The sequence below is a fragment of the Ranitomeya imitator genome, chromosome 1 (assembly GCF_032444005.1).
Source record: "Ranitomeya imitator isolate aRanImi1 chromosome 1, aRanImi1.pri, whole genome shotgun sequence".
NCBI lineage: Eukaryota > Metazoa > Chordata > Amphibia > Anura > Dendrobatidae > Ranitomeya > Ranitomeya imitator.
In genome coordinates this window covers 75,979,539-75,996,084 of record NC_091282.1, presented here as the reverse complement: position 1 = coordinate 75,996,084, position 16,546 = coordinate 75,979,539, and the positions used below count along the sequence as shown (strand labels likewise).

Sequence of the window (16,546 nt, the reverse complement as noted above, 5' to 3'; positions counted from 1 at the left end):
GCTTGCATCTCGTTGACTTGGTGACGACATGGCTTGCTCTGCTTGTCTGCAGGTGCAGGCGGGCATGCTCGCGGGAGGGCACCTGCAGCATCCCCATCTCACAGCCTTGGGGCTGGAGCTGGAGCTGTGAGTGGGCCGCTGGTGCGCAGCTATCTGCGGTTTGGTCCTCCTGCCCTTGAGCCTCCTCCAGCGTGCATCCTCTTGAGCGGAGATGAGTGAGTCATGAGAGGGTGCCGGCAGCTGGAGCTCGAGCTGTCTACAGCATGTTCTCAGGCCAGCGCAGCAACGTGACGCGAGGCTGGGGCGGAGCCGAGGCTCCTATATGCAAATGACTCAGGCTGCTGCTGTGCATCTTGGGCGGCTTTTGACTTGAGCTCGGCCTGCCCTGTGGGGGGTCGGAGTGGGCGTCAGCCGCGTCGGGAGCGACCGGCGCCTCCCACTCGAGGAGCCTCCGTGCGGTCTGTGCCGAACGCCACCCCCCACCCCCTCCCTTTCGGGCACGAGACTCCGCGATGTTGGGGAGCTGCGTCGGAGGGGCGCTCGTCGGGCCGGCGGGCCCCAACTCATACTTACCTGGCAGGGGAGATACCATGATCACTAAGGTGGTTCTCCCAGGGTGAGGCTCATCCATTGCACTCCGGGTGTGCTGACCCCTGTGATTTCCCCAAATGCGGGAAACTCGACTGCATAATTTGTGGTAGTGGGGGACTGCGTTCGCGCTTTCCCCTGATTTCCTATGGTCAAAGACAGAACACAAAAGATGCTCTGCTGAGCCGAAGCGATGCTTTGGAGAAAAGCTCCAAGCAGCGGGCAGACGTGGCCTTTGGCTCCCCCTTGTGGGGGAAGGATGCCACCTTCCCTGTGTCGCTGCTATGCTTTGTTTATTGTTTCTTGGTTGGTTTGAGGTTGTTGCCTTTGCTCGACACTTTGGCCCTTTTTGACCCCCCCACCCCCGGCTGGTGGGGATTGAGCAAGTCGCTTGCATCTCGTTGACTTGGTGACGACATGGCTTGCTCTGCTTGTCTGCAGGTGCAGGCGGGCATGCTCGCGGGAGGGCACCTGCAGCATCCCCATCTCACAGCCTTGGGGCTGGAGCTGGAGCTGTGAGTGGGCCGCTGGTGCGCAGCTATCTGCGGTTTGGTCCTCCTGCCCTTGAGCCTCCTCCAGCGTGCATCCTCTTGAGCGGAGATGAGTGAGTCATGAGAGGGTGCCGGCAGCTGGAGCTCGAGCTGTCTACAGCATGTTCTCAGGCCAGCGCAGCAACGTGACGCGAGGCTGGGGCGGAGCCGAGGCTCCTATATGCAAATGACTCAGGCTGCTGCTGTGCATCTTGGGCGGCTTTTGACTTGAGCTCGGCCTGCCCTGTGGGGGGTCGGAGTGGGCGTCAGCCGCGTCGGGAGCGACCGGCGCCTCCCACTCGAGGAGCCTCCGTGCGGTCTGTGCCGAACGCCACCCCCCACCCCCTCCCTTTCGGGCACGAGACTCCGCGATGTTGGGGAGCTGCGTCGGAGGGGCGCTCGTCGGGCCGGCGGGCCCCAACTCATACTTACCTGGCAGGGGAGATACCATGATCACTAAGGTGGTTCTCCCAGGGTGAGGCTCATCCATTGCACTCCGGGTGTGCTGACCCCTGCGATTTCCCCAAATGCGGGAAACTCGACTGCATAATTTGTGGTAGTGGGGGACTGCGTTCGCGCTTTCCCCTGATTTCCTATGGTCAAAGACAGAACACAAAAGATGCTCTGCTGAGCCGAAGCGATGCTTTGGAGAAAAGCTCCAAGCAGCGGGCAGACGTGGCCTTTGGCTCCCCCTTGTGGGGGAAGGATGCCACCTTCCCTGTGTCGCTGCTATGCTTTGTTTATTGTTTCTTGGTTGGTTTGAGGTTGTTGCCTTTGCTCGACACTTTGGCCCTTTTTGACCCCCCCACCCCCGGCTGGTGGGGATTGAGCAAGTCGCTTGCATCTCGTTGACTTGGTGACGACATGGCTTGCTCTGCTTGTCTGCAGGTGCAGGCGGGCATGCTCGCGGGAGGGCACCTGCAGCATCCCCATCTCACAGCCTTGGGGCTGGAGCTGGAGCTGTGAGTGGGCCGCTGGTGCGCAGCTATCTGCGGTTTGGTCCTCCTGCCCTTGAGCCTCCTCCAGCGTGCATCCTCTTGAGCGGAGATGAGTGAGTCATGAGAGGGTGCCGGCAGCTGGAGCTCGAGCTGTCTACAGCATGTTCTCAGGCCAGCGCAGCAACGTGACGCGAGGCTGGGGCGGAGCCGAGGCTCCTATATGCAAATGACTCAGGCTGCTGCTGTGCATCTTGGGCGGCTTTTGACTTGAGCTCGGCCTGCCCTGTGGGGGGTCGGAGTGGGCGTCAGCCGCGTCGGGAGCGACCGGCGCCTCCCACTCGAGGAGCCTCCGTGCGGTCTGTGCCGAACGCCACCCCCCACCCCCTCCCTTTCGGGCACGAGACTCCGCGATGTTGGGGAGCTGCGTCGGAGGGGCGCTCGTCGGGCCGGCGGGCCCCAACTCATACTTACCTGGCAGGGGAGATACCATGATCACTAAGGTGGTTCTCCCAGGGTGAGGCTCATCCATTGCACTCCGGGTGTGCTGACCCCTGCGATTTCCCCAAATGCGGGAAACTCGACTGCATAATTTGTGGTAGTGGGGGACTGCGTTCGCGCTTTCCCCTGATTTCCTATGGTCAAAGACAGAACACAAAAGATGCTCTGCTGAGCCGAAGCGATGCTTTGGAGAAAAGCTCCAAGCAGCGGGCAGACGTGGCCTTTGGCTCCCCCTTGTGGGGGAAGGATGCCACCTTCCCTGTGTCGCTGCTATGCTTTGTTTATTGTTTCTTGGTTGGTTTGAGGTTGTTGCCTTTGCTCGACACTTTGGCCCTTTTTGACCCCCCCACCCCCGGCTGGTGGGGATTGAGCAAGTCGCTTGCATCTCGTTGACTTGGTGACGACATGGCTTGCTCTGCTTGTCTGCAGGTGCAGGCGGGCATGCTCGCGGGAGGGCACCTGCAGCATCCCCATCTCACAGCCTTGGGGCTGGAGCTGGAGCTGTGAGTGGGCCGCTGGTGCGCAGCTATCTGCGGTTTGGTCCTCCTGCCCTTGAGCCTCCTCCAGCGTGCATCCTCTTGAGCGGAGATGAGTGAGTCATGAGAGGGTGCCGGCAGCTGGAGCTCGAGCTGTCTACAGCATGTTCTCAGGCCAGCGCAGCAACGTGACGCGAGGCTGGGGCGGAGCCGAGGCTCCTATATGCAAATGACTCAGGCTGCTGCTGTGCATCTTGGGCGGCTTTTGACTTGAGCTCGGCCTGCCCTGTGGGGGGTCGGAGTGGGCGTCAGCCGCGTCGGGAGCGACCGGCGCCTCCCACTCGAGGAGCCTCCGTGCGGTCTGTGCCGAACGCCACCCCCCACCCCCTCCCTTTCGGGCACGAGACTCCGCGATGTTGGGGAGCTGCGTCGGAGGGGCGCTCGTCGGGCCGGCGGGCCCCAACTCATACTTACCTGGCAGGGGAGATACCATGATCACTAAGGTGGTTCTCCCAGGGTGAGGCTCATCCATTGCACTCCGGGTGTGTTGACCCCTGCGATTTCCCCAAATGCGGGAAACTCGACTGCATAATTTGTGGTAGTGGGGGACTGCGTTCGCGCTTTCCCCTGATTTCCTATGGTCAAAGACAGAACACAAAAGATGCTCTGCTGAGCCGAAGCGATGCTTTGGAGAAAAGCTCCAAGCAGCGGGCAGACGTGGCCTTTGGCTCCCCCTTGTGGGGGAAGGATGCCACCTTCCCTGTGTCGCTGCTATGCTTTGTTTATTGTTTCTTGGTTGGTTTGAGGTTGTTGCCTTTGCTCGACACTTTGGCCCTTTTTGACCCCCCCACCCCCGGCTGGTGGGGATTGAGCAAGTCGCTTGCATCTCGTTGACTTGGTGACGACATGGCTTGCTCTGCTTGTCTGCAGGTGCAGGCGGGCATGCTCGCGGGAGGGCACCTGCAGCATCCCCATCTCACAGCCTTGGGGCTGGAGCTGGAGCTGTGAGTGGGCCGCTGGTGCGCAGCTATCTGCGGTTTGGTCCTCCTGCCCTTGAGCCTCCTCCAGCGTGCATCCTCTTGAGCGGAGATGAGTGAGTCATGAGAGGGTGCCGGCAGCTGGAGCTCGAGCTGTCTACAGCATGTTCTCAGGCCAGCGCAGCAACGTGACGCGAGGCTGGGGCGGAGCCGAGGCTCCTATATGCAAATGACTCAGGCTGCTGCTGTGCATCTTGGGCGGCTTTTGACTTGAGCTCGGCCTGCCCTGTGGGGGGTCGGAGTGGGCGTCAGCCGCGTCGGGAGCGACCGGCGCCTCCCACTCGAGGAGCCTCCGTGCGGTCTGTGCCGAACGCCACCCCCCACCCCCTCCCTTTCGGGCACGAGACTCCGCGATGTTGGGGAGCTGCGTCGGAGGGGCGCTCGTCGGGCCGGCGGGCCCCAACTCATACTTACCTGGCAGGGGAGATACCATGATCACTAAGGTGGTTCTCCCAGGGTGAGGCTCATCCATTGCCCTCCGGGTGTGCTGACCCCTGCGATTTCCCCAAATGCGGGAAACTCGACTGCATAATTTGTGGTAGTGGGGGACTGCGTTCGCGCTTTCCCCTGATTTCCTATGGTCAAAGACAGAACACAAAAGATGCTCTGCTGAGCCGAAGCGATGCTTTGGAGAAAAGCTCCAAGCAGCGGGCAGACGTGGCCTTTGGCTCCCCCTTGTGGGGGAAGGATGCCTCCTTCCCTGTGTCGCTGCTATGCTTTGTTTATTGTTTCTTGGTTGGTTTGAGGTTGTTGCCTTTGCTCGACACTTTGGCCCTTTTTGACCCCCCCACCCCCGGCTGGTGGGGATTGAGCAAGTCGCTTGCATCTCGTTGACTTGGTGACGACATGGCTTGCTCTGCTTGTCTGCAGGTGCAGGCGGGCATGCTCGCGGGAGGGCACCTGCAGCATCCCCATCTCACAGCCTTGGGGCTGGAGCTGGAGCTGTGAGTGGGCCGCTGGTGCGCAGCTATCTGCGGTTTGGTCCTCCTGCCCTTGAGCCTCCTCCAGCGTGCATCCTCTTGAGCGGAGATGAGTGAGTCATGAGAGGGTGCCGGCAGCTGGAGCTCGAGCTGTCTACAGCATGTTCTCAGGCCAGCGCAGCAACGTGACGCGAGGCTGGGGCGGAGCCGAGGCTCCTATATGCAAATGACTCAGGCTGCTGCTGTGCATCTTGGGCGGCTTTTGACTTGAGCTCGGCCTGCCCTGTGGGGGGTCGGAGTGGGCGTCAGCCGCGTCGGGAGCGACCGGCGCCTCCCACTCGAGGAGCCTCCGTGCGGTCTGTGCCGAACGCCACCCCCCACCCCCTCCCTTTCGGGCACGAGACTCCGCGATGTTGGGGAGCTGCGTCGGAGGGGCGCTCGTCGGGCCGGCGGGCCCCAACTCATACTTACCTGGCAGGGGAGATACCATGATCACTAAGGTGGTCCTCCCAGGGTGAGGCTCATCCATTGCACTCCGGGTGTGCTGACCCCTGCGATTTCCCCAAATGCGGGAAACTCGACTGCATAATTTGTGGTAGTGGGGGACTGCGTTCGCGCTTTCCCCTGATTTCCTATGGTCAAAGACAGAACACAAAAGATGCTCTGCTGAGCCGAAGCGATGCTTTGGAGAAAAGCTCCAAGCAGCGGGCAGACGTGGCCTTTGGCTCCCCCTTGTGGGGGAAGGATGCCACCTTCCCTGTGTCGCTGCTATGCTTTGTTTATTGTTTCTTGGTTGGTTTGAGGTTGTTGCCTTTGCTCGACACTTTGGCCCTTTTTGACCCCCCCACCCCCGGCTGGTGGGGATTGAGCAAGTCGCTTGCATCTCGTTGACTTGGTGACGACATGGCTTGCTCTGCTTGTCTGCAGGTGCAGGCGGGCATGCTCGCGGGAGGGCACCTGCAGCATCCCCATCTCACAGCCTTGGGGCTGGAGCTGGAGCTGTGAGTGGGCCGCTGGTGCGCAGCTATCTGCGGTTTGGTCCTCCTGCCCTTGAGCCTCCTCCAGCGTGCATCCTCTTGAGCGGAGATGAGTGAGTCATGAGAGGGTGCCGGCAGCTGGAGCTCGAGCTGTCTACAGCATGTTCTCAGGCCAGCGCAGCAACGTGACGCGAGGCTGGGGCGGAGCCGAGGCTCCTATATGCAAATGACTCAGGCTGCTGCTGTGCATCTTGGGCGGCTTTTGACTTGAGCTCGGCCTGCCCTGTGGGGGGTCGGAGTGGGCGTCAGCCGCGTCGGGAGCGACCGGCGCCTCCCACTCGAGGAGCCTCCGTGCGGTCTGTGCCGAACGCCACCCCCCACCCCCTCCCTTTCGGGCACGAGACTCCGCGATGTTGGGGAGCTGCGTCGGAGGGGCGCTCGTCGGGCCGGCGGGCCCCAACTCATACTTACCTGGCAGGGGAGATACCATGATCACTAAGGTGGTTCTCCCAGGGTGAGGCTCATCCATTGCACTCCGGGTGTGCTGACCCCTGCGATTTCCCCAAATGCGGGAAACTCGACTGCATAATTTGTGGTAGTGGGGGACTGTGTTCGCGCTTTCCCCTGATTTCCTATGGTCAAAGACAGAACACAAAAGATGCTCTGCTGAGCCGAAGCGATGCTTTGGAGAAAAGCTCCAAGCAGCGGGCAGACGTGGCCTTTGGCTCCCCCTTGTGGGGGAAGGATGCCACCTTCCCTGTGTCGCTGCTATGCTTTGTTTATTGTTTCTTGGTTGGTTTGAGGTTGTTGCCTTTGCTCGACACTTTGGCCCTTTTTGACCCCCCCACCCCCGGCTGGTGGGGATTGAGCAAGTCGCTTGCATCTCGTTGACTTGGTGACGACATGGCTTGCTCTGCTTGTCTGCAGGTGCAGGCGGGCATGCTCGCGGGAGGGCACCTGCAGCATCCCCATCTCACAGCCTTGGGGCTGGAGCTGGAGCTGTGAGTGGGCCGCTGGTGCGCAGCTATCTGCGGTTTGGTCCTCCTGCCCTTGAGCCTCCTCCAGCGTGCATCCTCTTGAGCGGAGATGAGTGAGTCATGAGAGGGTGCCGGCAGCTGGAGCTCGAGCTGTCTACAGCATGTTCTCAGGCCAGCGCAGCAACGTGACGCGAGGCTGGGGCGGAGCCGAGGCTCCTATATGCAAATGACTCAGGCTGCTGCTGTGCATCTTGGGCGGCTTTTGACTTGAGCTCGGCCTGCCCTGTGGGGGGTCGGAGTGGGCGTCAGCCGCGTCGGGAGCGACCGGCGCCTCCCACTCGAGGAGCCTCCGTGCGGTCTGTGCCGAACGCCACCCCCCACCCCCTCCCTTTCGGGCACGAGACTCCGCGATGTTGGGGAGCTGCGTCGGAGGGGCGCTCGTCGGGCCGGCGGGCCCCAACTCATACTTACCTGGCAGGGGAGATACCATGATCACTAAGGTGGTTCTCCCAGGGTGAGGCTCATCCATTGCACTCCGGGTGTGCTGACCCCTGCGATTTCCCCAAATGCGGGAAACTCGACTGCATAATTTGTGGTAGTGGGGGACTGCGTTCGCGCTTTCCCCTGATTTCCTATGGTCAAAGACAGAACACAAAAGATGCTCTGCTGAGCCGAAGCGATGCTTTGGAGAAAAGCTCCAAGCAGCGGGCAGACGTGGCCTTTGGCTCCCCCTTGTGGGGGAAGGATGCCACCTTCCCTGTGTCGCTGCTATGCTTTGTTTATTGTTTCTTGGTTGGTTTGAGGTTGTTGCCTTTGCTCGACACTTTGGCCCTTTTTGACCCCCCCACCCCCGGCTGGTGGGGATTGAGCAAGTCGCTTGCATCTCGTTGACTTGGTGACGACATGGCTTGCTCTGCTTGTCTGCAGGTGCAGGCGGGCATGCTCGCGGGAGGGCACCTGCAGCATCCCCATCTCACAGCCTTGGGGCTGGAGCTGGAGCTGTGAGTGGGCCGCTGGTGCGCAGCTATCTGCGGTTTGGTCCTCCTGCCCTTGAGCCTCCTCCAGCGTGCATCCTCTTGAGCGGAGATGAGTGAGTCATGAGAGGGTGCCGGCAGCTGGAGCTCGAGCTGTCTACAGCATGTTCTCAGGCCAGCGCAGCAACGTGACGCGAGGCTGGGGCGGAGCCGAGGCTCCTATATGCAAATGACTCAGGCTGCTGCTGTGCATCTTGGGCGGCTTTTGACTTGAGCTCGGCCTGCCCTGTGGGGGGTCGGAGTGGGCGTCAGCCGCGTCGGGAGCGACCGGCGCCTCCCACTCGAGGAGCCTCCGTGCGGTCTGTGCCGAACGCCACCCCCCACCCCCTCCCTTTCGGGCACGAGACTCCGCGATGTTGGGGAGCTGCGTCGGAGGGGCGCTCGTCGGGCCGGCGGGCCCCAACTCATACTTACCTGGCAGGGGAGATACCATGATCACTAAGGTGGTTCTCCCAGGGTGAGGCTCATCCATTGCACTCCGGGTGTGCTGACCCCTGCGATTTCCCCAAATGCGGGAAACTCGACTGCATAATTTGTGGTAGTGGGGGACTGCGTTCGCGCTTTCCCCTGATTTCCTATGGTCAAAGACAGAACACAAAAGATGCTCTGCTGAGCCGAAGCGATGCTTTGGAGAAAAGCTCCAAGCAGCGGGCAGACGTGGCCTTTGGCTCCCCCTTGTGGGGGAAGGATGCCACCTTCCCTGTGTCGCTGCTATGCTTTGTTTATTGTTTCTTGGTTGGTTTGAGGTTGTTGCCTTTGCTCGACACTTTGGCCCTTTTTGACCCCCCCACCCCCGGCTGGTGGGGATTGAGCAAGTCGCTTGCATCTCGTTGACTTGGTGACGACATGGCTTGCTCTGCTTGTCTGCAGGTGCAGGCGGGCATGCTCGCGGGAGGGCACCTGCAGCATCCCCATCTCACAGCCTTGGGGCTGGAGCTGGAGCTGTGAGTGGGCCGCTGGTGCGCAGCTATCTGCGGTTTGGTCCTCCTGCCCTTGAGCCTCCTCCAGCGTGCATCCTCTTGAGCGGAGATGAGTGAGTCATGAGAGGGTGCCGGCAGCTGGAGCTCGAGCTGTCTACAGCATGTTCTCAGGCCAGCGCAGCAACGTGACGCGAGGCTGGGGCGGAGCCGAGGCTCCTATATGCAAATGACTCAGGCTGCTGCTGTGCATCTTGGGCGGCTTTTGACTTGAGCTCGGCCTGCCCTGTGGGGGGTCGGAGTGGGCGTCAGCCGCGTCGGGAGCGACCGGCGCCTCCCACTCGAGGAGCCTCCGTGCGGTCTGTGCCGAACGCCACCCCCCACCCCCTCCCTTTCGGGCACGAGACTCCGCGATGTTGGGGAGCTGCGTCGGAGGGGCGCTCGTCGGGCCGGCGGGCCCTAACTCATACTTACCTGGCAGGGGAGATACCATGATCACTAAGGTGGTTCTCCCAGGGTGAGGCTCATCCATTGCACTCCGGGTGTGCTGACCCCTGCGATTTCCCCAAATGCGGGAAACTCGACTGCATAATTTGTGGTAGTGGGGGACTGCGTTCGCGCTTTCCCCTGATTTCCTATGGTCAAAGACAGAACACAAAAGATGCTCTGCTGAGCCGAAGCGATGCTTTGGAGAAAAGCTCCAAGCAGCGGGCAGACGTGGCCTTTGGCTCCCCCTTGTGGGGGAAGGATGCCACCTTCCCTGTGTCGCTGCTATGCTTTGTTTATTGTTTCTTGGTTGGTTTGAGGTTGTTGCCTTTGCTCGACACTTTGGCCCTTTTTGACCCCCCCACCCCCGGCTGGTGGGGATTGAGCAAGTCGCTTGCATCTCGTTGACTTGGTGACGACATGGCTTGCTCTGCTTGTCTGCAGGTGCAGGCGGGCATGCTCGCGGGAGGGCACCTGCAGCATCCCCATCTCACAGCCTTGGGGCTGGAGCTGGAGCTGTGAGTGGGCCGCTGGTGCGCAGCTATCTGCGGTTTGCTCCTCCTGCCCTTGAGCCTCCTCCAGCGTGCATCCTCTTGAGCGGAGATGAGTGAGTCATGAGAGGGTGCCGGCAGCTGGAGCTCGAGCTGTCTACAGCATGTTCTCAGGCCAGCGCAGCAACGTGACGCGAGGCTGGGGCGGAGCCGAGGCTCCTATATGCAAATGACTCAGGCTGCTGCTGTGCATCTTGGGCGGCTTTTGACTTGAGCTCGGCCTGCCCTGTGGGGGGTCGGAGTGGGCGTCAGCCGCGTCGGGAGCGACCGGCGCCTCCCACTCGAGGAGCCTCCGTGCGGTCTGTGCCGAACGCCACCCCCCACCCCCTCCCTTTCGGGCACGAGACTCCGCGATGTTGGGGAGCTGCGTCGGAGGGGCGCTCGTCGGGCCGGCGGGCCCCAACTCATACTTACCTGGCAGGGGAGATACCATGATCACTAAGGTGGTTCTCCCAGGGTGAGGCTCATCCATTGCACTCCGGGTGTGCTGACCCCTGCGATTTCCCCAAATGCGGGAAACTCGACTGCATAATTTGTGGTAGTGGGGGACTGCGTTCGCGCTTTCCCCTGATTTCCTATGGTCAAAGACAGAACACAAAAGATGCTCTGCTGAGCCGAAGCGATGCTTTGGAGAAAAGCTCCAAGCAGCGGGCAGACGTGGCCTTTGGCTCCCCCTTGTGGGGGAAGGATGCCACCTTCCCTGTGTCGCTGCTATGCTTTGTTTATTGTTTCTTGGTTGGTTTGAGGTTGTTGCCTTTGCTCGACACTTTGGCCCTTTTTGACCCCCCCACCCCCGGCTGGTGGGGATTGAGCAAGTCGCTTGCATCTCGTTGACTTGGTGACGACATGGCTTGCTCTGCTTGTCTGCAGGTGCAGGCGGGCATGCTCGCGGGAGGGCACCTGCAGCATCCCCATCTCACAGCCTTGGGGCTGGAGCTGGAGCTGTGAGTGGGCCGCTGGTGCGCAGCTATCTGCGGTTTGGTCCTCCTGCCCTTGAGCCTCCTCCAGCGTGCATCCTCTTGAGCGGAGATGAGTGAGTCATGAGAGGGTGCCGGCAGCTGGAGCTCGAGCTGTCTACAGCATGTTCTCAGGCCAGCGCAGCAACGTGACGCGAGGCTGGGGCGGAGCCGAGGCTCCTATATGCAAATGACTCAGGCTGCTGCTGTGCATCTTGGGCGGCTTTTGACTTGAGCTCGGCCTGCCCTGTGGGGGGTCGGAGTGGGCGTCAGCCGCGTCGGGAGCGACCGGCGCCTCCCACTCGAGGAGCCTCCGTGCGGTCTGTGCCGAACGCCACCCCCCACCCCCTCCCTTTCGGGCACGAGACTCCGCGATGTTGGGGAGCTGCGTCGGAGGGGCGCTCGTCGGGCCGGCGGGCCCCAACTCATACTTACCTGGCAGGGGAGATACCATGATCACTAAGGTGGTTCTCCCAGGGTGAGGCTCATCCATTGCACTCCGGGTGTGCTGACCCCTGCGATTTCCCCAAATGCGGGAAACTCGACTGCATAATTTGTGGTAGTGGGGGACTGCGTTCGCGCTTTCCCCTGATTTCCTATGGTCAAAGACAGAACACAAAAGATGCTCTGCTGAGCCGAAGCGATGCTTTGGAGAAAAGCTCCAAGCAGCGGGCAGACGTGGCCTTTGGCTCCCCCTTGTGGGGGAAGGATGCCACCTTCCCTGTGTCGCTGCTATGCTTTGTTTATTGTTTCTTGGTTGGTTTGAGGTTGTTGCCTTTGCTCGACACTTTGGCCCTTTTTGACCCCCCCACCCCCGGCTGGTGGGGATTGAGCAAGTCGCTTGCATCTCGTTGACTTGGTGACGACATGGCTTGCTCTGCTTGTCTGCAGGTGCAGGCGGGCATGCTCGCGGGAGGGCACCTGCAGCATCCCCATCTCACAGCCTTGGGGCTGGAGCTGGAGCTGTGAGTGGGCCGCTGGTGCGCAGCTATCTGCGGTTTGGTCCTCCTGCCCTTGAGCCTCCTCCAGCGTGCATCCTCTTGAGCGGAGATGAGTGAGTCATGAGAGGGTGCCGGCAGCTGGAGCTCGAGCTGTCTACAGCATGTTCTCAGGCCAGCGCAGCAACGTGACGCGAGGCTGGGGCGGAGCCGAGGCTCCTATATGCAAATGACTCAGGCTGCTGCTGTGCATCTTGGGCGGCTTTTGACTTGAGCTCGGCCTGCCCTGTGGGGGGTCGGAGTGGGCGTCAGCCGCGTCGGGAGCGACCGGCGCCTCCCACTCGAGGAGCCTCCGTGCGGTCTGTGCCGAACGCCACCCCCCACCCCCTCCCTTTCGGGCACGAGACTCCGCGATGTTGGGGAGCTGCGTCGGAGGGGCGCTCGTCGGGCCGGCGGGCCCCAACTCATACTTACCTGGCAGGGGAGATACCATGATCACTAAGGTGGTTCTCCCAGGGTGAGGCTCATCCATTGCACTCCGGGTGTGCTGACCCCTGCGATTTCCCAAAATGCGGGAAACTCGACTGCATAATTTGTGGTAGTGGGGGACTGCGTTCGCGCTTTCCCCTGATTTCCTATGGTCAAAGACAGAACACAAAAGATGCTCTGCTGAGCCGAAGCGATGCTTTGGAGAAAAGCTCCAAGCAGCGGGCAGACGTGGCCTTTGGCTCCCCCTTGTGGGGGAAGGATGCCACCTTCCCTGTGTCGCTGCTATGCTTTGTTTATTGTTTCTTGGTTGGTTTGAGGTTGTTGCCTTTGCTCGACACTTTGGCCCTTTTTGACCCCCCCACCCCCGGCTGGTGGGGATTGAGCAAGTCGCTTGCATCTCGTTGACTTGGTGACGACATGGCTTGCTCTGCTTGTCTGCAGGTGCAGGCGGGCATGCTCGCGGGAGGGCACCTGCAGCATCCCCATCTCACAGCCTTGGGGCTGGAGCTGGAGCTGTGAGTGGGCCGCTGGTGCGCAGCTATCTGCGGTTTGGTCCTCCTGCCCTTGAGCCTCCTCCAGCGTGCATCCTCTTGAGCGGAGATGAGTGAGTCATGAGAGGGTGCCGGCAGCTGGAGCTCGAGCTGTCTACAGCATGTTCTCAGGCCAGCGCAGCAACGTGACGCGAGGCTGGGGCGGAGCCGAGGCTCCTATATGCAAATGACTCAGGCTGCTGCTGTGCATCTTGGGCGGCTTTTGACTTGAGCTCGGCCTGCCCTGTGGGGGGTCGGAGTGGGCGTCAGCCGCGTCGGGAGCGACCGGCGCCTCCCACTCGAGGAGCCTCCGTGCGGTCTGTGCCGAACGCCACCCCCCACCCCCTCCCTTTCGGGCACGAGACTCCGCGATGTTGGGGAGCTGCGTCGGAGGGGCGCTCGTCGGGCCGGCGGGCCCCAACTCATACTTACCTGGCAGGGGAGATACCATGATCACTAAGGTGGTTCTCCCAGGGTGAGGCTCATCCATTGCACTCCGGGTGTGCTGACCCCTGCGATTTCCCCAAATGCGGGAAACTCGACTGCATAATTTGTGGTAGTGGGGGACTGCGTTCGCGCTTTCCCCTGATTTCCTATGGTCAAAGACAGAACACAAAAGATGCTCTGCTGAGCCGAAGCGATGCTTTGGAGAAAAGCTCCAAGCAGCGGGCAGACGTGGCCTTTGGCTCCCCCTTGTGGGGGAAGGATGCCACCTTCCCTGTGTCGCTGCTATGCTTTGTTTATTGTTTCTTGGTTGGTTTGAGGTTGTTGCCTTTGCTCGACACTTTGGCCCTTTTTGACCCCCCCACCCCCGGCTGGTGGGGATTGAGCAAGTCGCTTGCATCTCGTTGACTTGGTGACGACATGGCTTGCTCTGCTTGTCTGCAGGTGCAGGCGGGCATGCTCGCGGGAGGGCACCTGCAGCATCCCCATCTCACAGCCTTGGGGCTGGAGCTGGAGCTGTGAGTGGGCCGCTGGTGCGCAGCTATCTGCGGTTTGGTCCTCCTGCCCTTGAGCCTCCTCCAGCGTGCATCCTCTTGAGCGGAGATGAGTGAGTCATGAGAGGGTGCCGGCAGCTGGAGCTCGAGCTGTCTACAGCATGTTCTCAGGCCAGCGCAGCAACGTGACGCGAGGCTGGGGCGGAGCCGAGGCTCCTATATGCAAATGACTCAGGCTGCTGCTGTGCATCTTGGGCGGCTTTTGACTTGAGCTCGGCCTGCCCTGTGGGGGGTCGGAGTGGGCGTCAGCCGCGTCGGGAGCGACCGGCGCCTCCCACTCGAGGAGCCTCCGTGCGGTCTGTGCCGAACGCCACCCCCCACCCCCTCCCTTTCGGGCACGAGACTCCGCGATGTTGGGGAGCTGCGTCGGAGGGGCGCTCGTCGGGCCGGCGGGCCCCAACTCATACTTACCTGGCAGGGGAGATACCATGATCACTAAGGTGGTTCTCCCAGGGTGAGGCTCATCCATTGCACTCCGGGTGTGCTGACCCCTGCGATTTCCCCAAATGCGGGAAACTCGACTGCATAATTTGTGGTAGTGGGGGACTGCGTTCGCGCTTTCCCCTGATTTCCTATGGTCAAAGACAGAACACAAAAGATGCTCTGCTGAGCCGAAGCGATGCTTTGGAGAAAAGCTCCAAGCAGCGGGCAGACGTGGCCTTTGGCTCCCCCTTGTGGGGGAAGGATGCCACCTTCCCTGTGTCGCTGCTATGCTTTGTTTATTGTTTCTTGGTTGGTTTGAGGTTGTTGCCTTTGCTCGACACTTTGGCCCTTTTTGACCCCCCCACCCCCGGCTGGTGGGGATTGAGCAAGTCGCTTGCATCTCGTTGACTTGGTGACGACATGGCTTGCTCTGCTTGTCTGCAGGTGCAGGCGGGCATGCTCGCGGGAGGGCACCTGCAGCATCCCCATCTCACAGCCTTGGGGCTGGAGCTGGAGCTGTGAGTGGGCCGCTGGTGCGCAGCTATCTGCGGTTTGGTCCTCCTGCCCTTGAGCCTCCTCCAGCGTGCATCCTCTTGAGCGGAGATGAGTGAGTCATGAGAGGGTGCCGGCAGCTGGAGCTCGAGCTGTCTACAGCATGTTCTCAGGCCAGCGCAGCAACGTGACGCGAGGCTGGGGCGGAGCCGAGGCTCCTATATGCAAATGACTCAGGCTGCTGCTGTGCATCTTGGGCGGCTTTTGACTTGAGCTCGGCCTGCCCTGTGGGGGGTCGGAGTGGGCGTCAGCCGCGTCGGGAGCGACCGGCGCCTCCCACTCGAGGAGCCTCCGTGCGGTCTGTGCCGAACGCCACCCCCCACCCCCTCCCTTTCGGGCACGAGACTCCGCGATGTTGGGGAGCTGCGTCGGAGGGGCGCTCGTCGGGCCGGCGGGCCCCAACTCATACTTACCTGGCAGGGGAGATACCATGATCACTAAGGTGGTTCTCCCAGGGTGAGGCTCATCCATTGCACTCCGGGTGTGCTGACCCCTGCGATTTCCCCAAATGCGGGAAACTCGACTGCATAATTTGTGGTAGTGGGGGACTGCGTTCGCGCTTTCCCCTGATTTCCTATGGTCAAAGACAGAACACAAAAGATGCTCTGCTGAGCCGAAGCGATGCTTTGGAGAAAAGCTCCAAGCAGCGGGCAGACGTGGCCTTTGGCTCCCCCTTGTGGGGGAAGGATGCCACCTTCCCTGTGTCGCTGCTATGCTTTGTTTATTGTTTCTTGGTTGGTTTGAGGTTGTTGCCTTTGCTCGACACTTTGGCCCTTTTTGACCCCCCCACCCCCGGCTGGTGGGGATTGAGCAAGTCGCTTGCATCTCGTTGACTTGGTGACGACATGGCTTGCTCTGCTTGTCTGCAGGTGCAGGCGGGCATGCTCGCGGGAGGGCACCTGCAGCATCCCCATCTCACAGCCTTGGGGCTGGAGCTGGAGCTGTGAGTGGGCCGCTGGTGCGCAGCTATCTGCGGTTTGGTCCTCCTGCCCTTGAGCCTCCTCCAGCGTGCATCCTCTTGAGCGGAGATGAGTGAGTCATGAGAGGGTGCCGGCAGCTGGAGCTCGAGCTGTCTACAGCATGTTCTCAGGCCAGCGCAGCAACGTGACGCGAGGCTGGGGCGGAGCCGAGGCTCCTATATGCAAATGACTCAGGCTGCTGCTGTGCATCTTGGGCGGCTTTTGACTTGAGCTCGGCCTGCCCTGTGGGGGGTCGGAGTGGGCGTCAGCCGCGTCGGGAGCGACCGGCGCCTCCCACTCGAGGAGCCTCCGTGCGGTCTGTGCCGAACGCCACCCCCCACCCCCTCCCTTTCGGGCACGAGACTCCGCGATGTTGGGGAGCTGCGTCGGAGGGGCGCTCGTCGGGCCGGCGGGCCCCAACTCATACTTACCTGGCAGGGGAGATACCATGATCACTAAGGTGGTTCTCCCAGGGTGAGGCTCATCCATTGCACTCCGGGTGTGCTGACCCCTGCGATTTCCCCAAATGCGGGAAACTCGACTGCATAATTTGTGGTAGTGGGGGACTGCGTTCGCGCTTTCCCCTGATTTCCTATGGTCAAAGACAGAACACAAAAGATGCTCTGCTGAGCCGAAGCGATGCTTTGGAGAAAAGCTCCAAGCAGCGGGCAGACGTGGCCTTTGGCTCCCCCTTGTGGGGGAAGGATGCCACCTTCCCTGTGTCGCTGCTATGCTTTGTTTATTGTTTCTTGGTTGGTTTGAGGTTGTTGCC

The 16,546-nt window shown here is 61.3% G+C and overlaps 17 non-coding genes across 17 annotated transcripts; all 17 read left to right on the top strand.

Annotated features, from left to right (window-relative positions):
- The first annotated feature begins 565 nt into the window (after window positions 1-565).
- LOC138660356 (U1 spliceosomal RNA) lies at window positions 566-729 on the top strand. The gene has a single exon (XR_011317809.1). It is a non-coding gene; the product is annotated as a U1 spliceosomal RNA (small nuclear RNA).
- An 813-nt stretch (window positions 730-1,542) lies between these two features.
- LOC138660099 (U1 spliceosomal RNA) lies at window positions 1,543-1,706 on the top strand. The gene has a single exon (XR_011317588.1). It is a non-coding gene; the product is annotated as a U1 spliceosomal RNA (small nuclear RNA).
- An 813-nt stretch (window positions 1,707-2,519) lies between these two features.
- On the top strand, window positions 2,520-2,683 carry LOC138660097 (U1 spliceosomal RNA). Its single transcript, XR_011317587.1, has one exon. It is a non-coding gene; the product is annotated as a U1 spliceosomal RNA (small nuclear RNA).
- An 813-nt stretch (window positions 2,684-3,496) lies between these two features.
- On the top strand, window positions 3,497-3,660 carry LOC138660334 (U1 spliceosomal RNA). The gene has a single exon (XR_011317790.1). It is a non-coding gene; the product is annotated as a U1 spliceosomal RNA (small nuclear RNA).
- An 813-nt stretch (window positions 3,661-4,473) lies between these two features.
- Window positions 4,474-4,637, top strand: LOC138660371 (U1 spliceosomal RNA). The gene has a single exon (XR_011317822.1). It is a non-coding gene; the product is annotated as a U1 spliceosomal RNA (small nuclear RNA).
- Window positions 4,638-5,450: 813 nt separating this feature from the next.
- On the top strand, window positions 5,451-5,614 carry LOC138660358 (U1 spliceosomal RNA). Its single transcript, XR_011317811.1, has one exon. It is a non-coding gene; the product is annotated as a U1 spliceosomal RNA (small nuclear RNA).
- Window positions 5,615-6,427: 813 nt separating this feature from the next.
- On the top strand, window positions 6,428-6,591 carry LOC138660359 (U1 spliceosomal RNA). Its single transcript, XR_011317812.1, has one exon. It is a non-coding gene; the product is annotated as a U1 spliceosomal RNA (small nuclear RNA).
- Window positions 6,592-7,404: 813 nt separating this feature from the next.
- Window positions 7,405-7,568, top strand: LOC138660096 (U1 spliceosomal RNA). Its single transcript, XR_011317586.1, has one exon. It is a non-coding gene; the product is annotated as a U1 spliceosomal RNA (small nuclear RNA).
- An 813-nt stretch (window positions 7,569-8,381) lies between these two features.
- Window positions 8,382-8,545, top strand: LOC138660095 (U1 spliceosomal RNA). The gene has a single exon (XR_011317585.1). It is a non-coding gene; the product is annotated as a U1 spliceosomal RNA (small nuclear RNA).
- Window positions 8,546-9,358: 813 nt separating this feature from the next.
- LOC138660094 (U1 spliceosomal RNA) lies at window positions 9,359-9,522 on the top strand. Its single transcript, XR_011317584.1, has one exon. It is a non-coding gene; the product is annotated as a U1 spliceosomal RNA (small nuclear RNA).
- Window positions 9,523-10,335: 813 nt separating this feature from the next.
- On the top strand, window positions 10,336-10,499 carry LOC138660093 (U1 spliceosomal RNA). The gene has a single exon (XR_011317583.1). It is a non-coding gene; the product is annotated as a U1 spliceosomal RNA (small nuclear RNA).
- An 813-nt stretch (window positions 10,500-11,312) lies between these two features.
- On the top strand, window positions 11,313-11,476 carry LOC138660092 (U1 spliceosomal RNA). Its single transcript, XR_011317582.1, has one exon. It is a non-coding gene; the product is annotated as a U1 spliceosomal RNA (small nuclear RNA).
- An 813-nt stretch (window positions 11,477-12,289) lies between these two features.
- Window positions 12,290-12,453, top strand: LOC138660357 (U1 spliceosomal RNA). The gene has a single exon (XR_011317810.1). It is a non-coding gene; the product is annotated as a U1 spliceosomal RNA (small nuclear RNA).
- An 813-nt stretch (window positions 12,454-13,266) lies between these two features.
- Window positions 13,267-13,430, top strand: LOC138660091 (U1 spliceosomal RNA). The gene has a single exon (XR_011317581.1). It is a non-coding gene; the product is annotated as a U1 spliceosomal RNA (small nuclear RNA).
- An 813-nt stretch (window positions 13,431-14,243) lies between these two features.
- Window positions 14,244-14,407, top strand: LOC138660089 (U1 spliceosomal RNA). Its single transcript, XR_011317580.1, has one exon. It is a non-coding gene; the product is annotated as a U1 spliceosomal RNA (small nuclear RNA).
- An 813-nt stretch (window positions 14,408-15,220) lies between these two features.
- Window positions 15,221-15,384, top strand: LOC138660088 (U1 spliceosomal RNA). The gene has a single exon (XR_011317579.1). It is a non-coding gene; the product is annotated as a U1 spliceosomal RNA (small nuclear RNA).
- An 813-nt stretch (window positions 15,385-16,197) lies between these two features.
- LOC138660087 (U1 spliceosomal RNA) lies at window positions 16,198-16,361 on the top strand. Its single transcript, XR_011317578.1, has one exon. It is a non-coding gene; the product is annotated as a U1 spliceosomal RNA (small nuclear RNA).
- The last annotated feature ends 185 nt before the right edge of the window (window positions 16,362-16,546 follow it).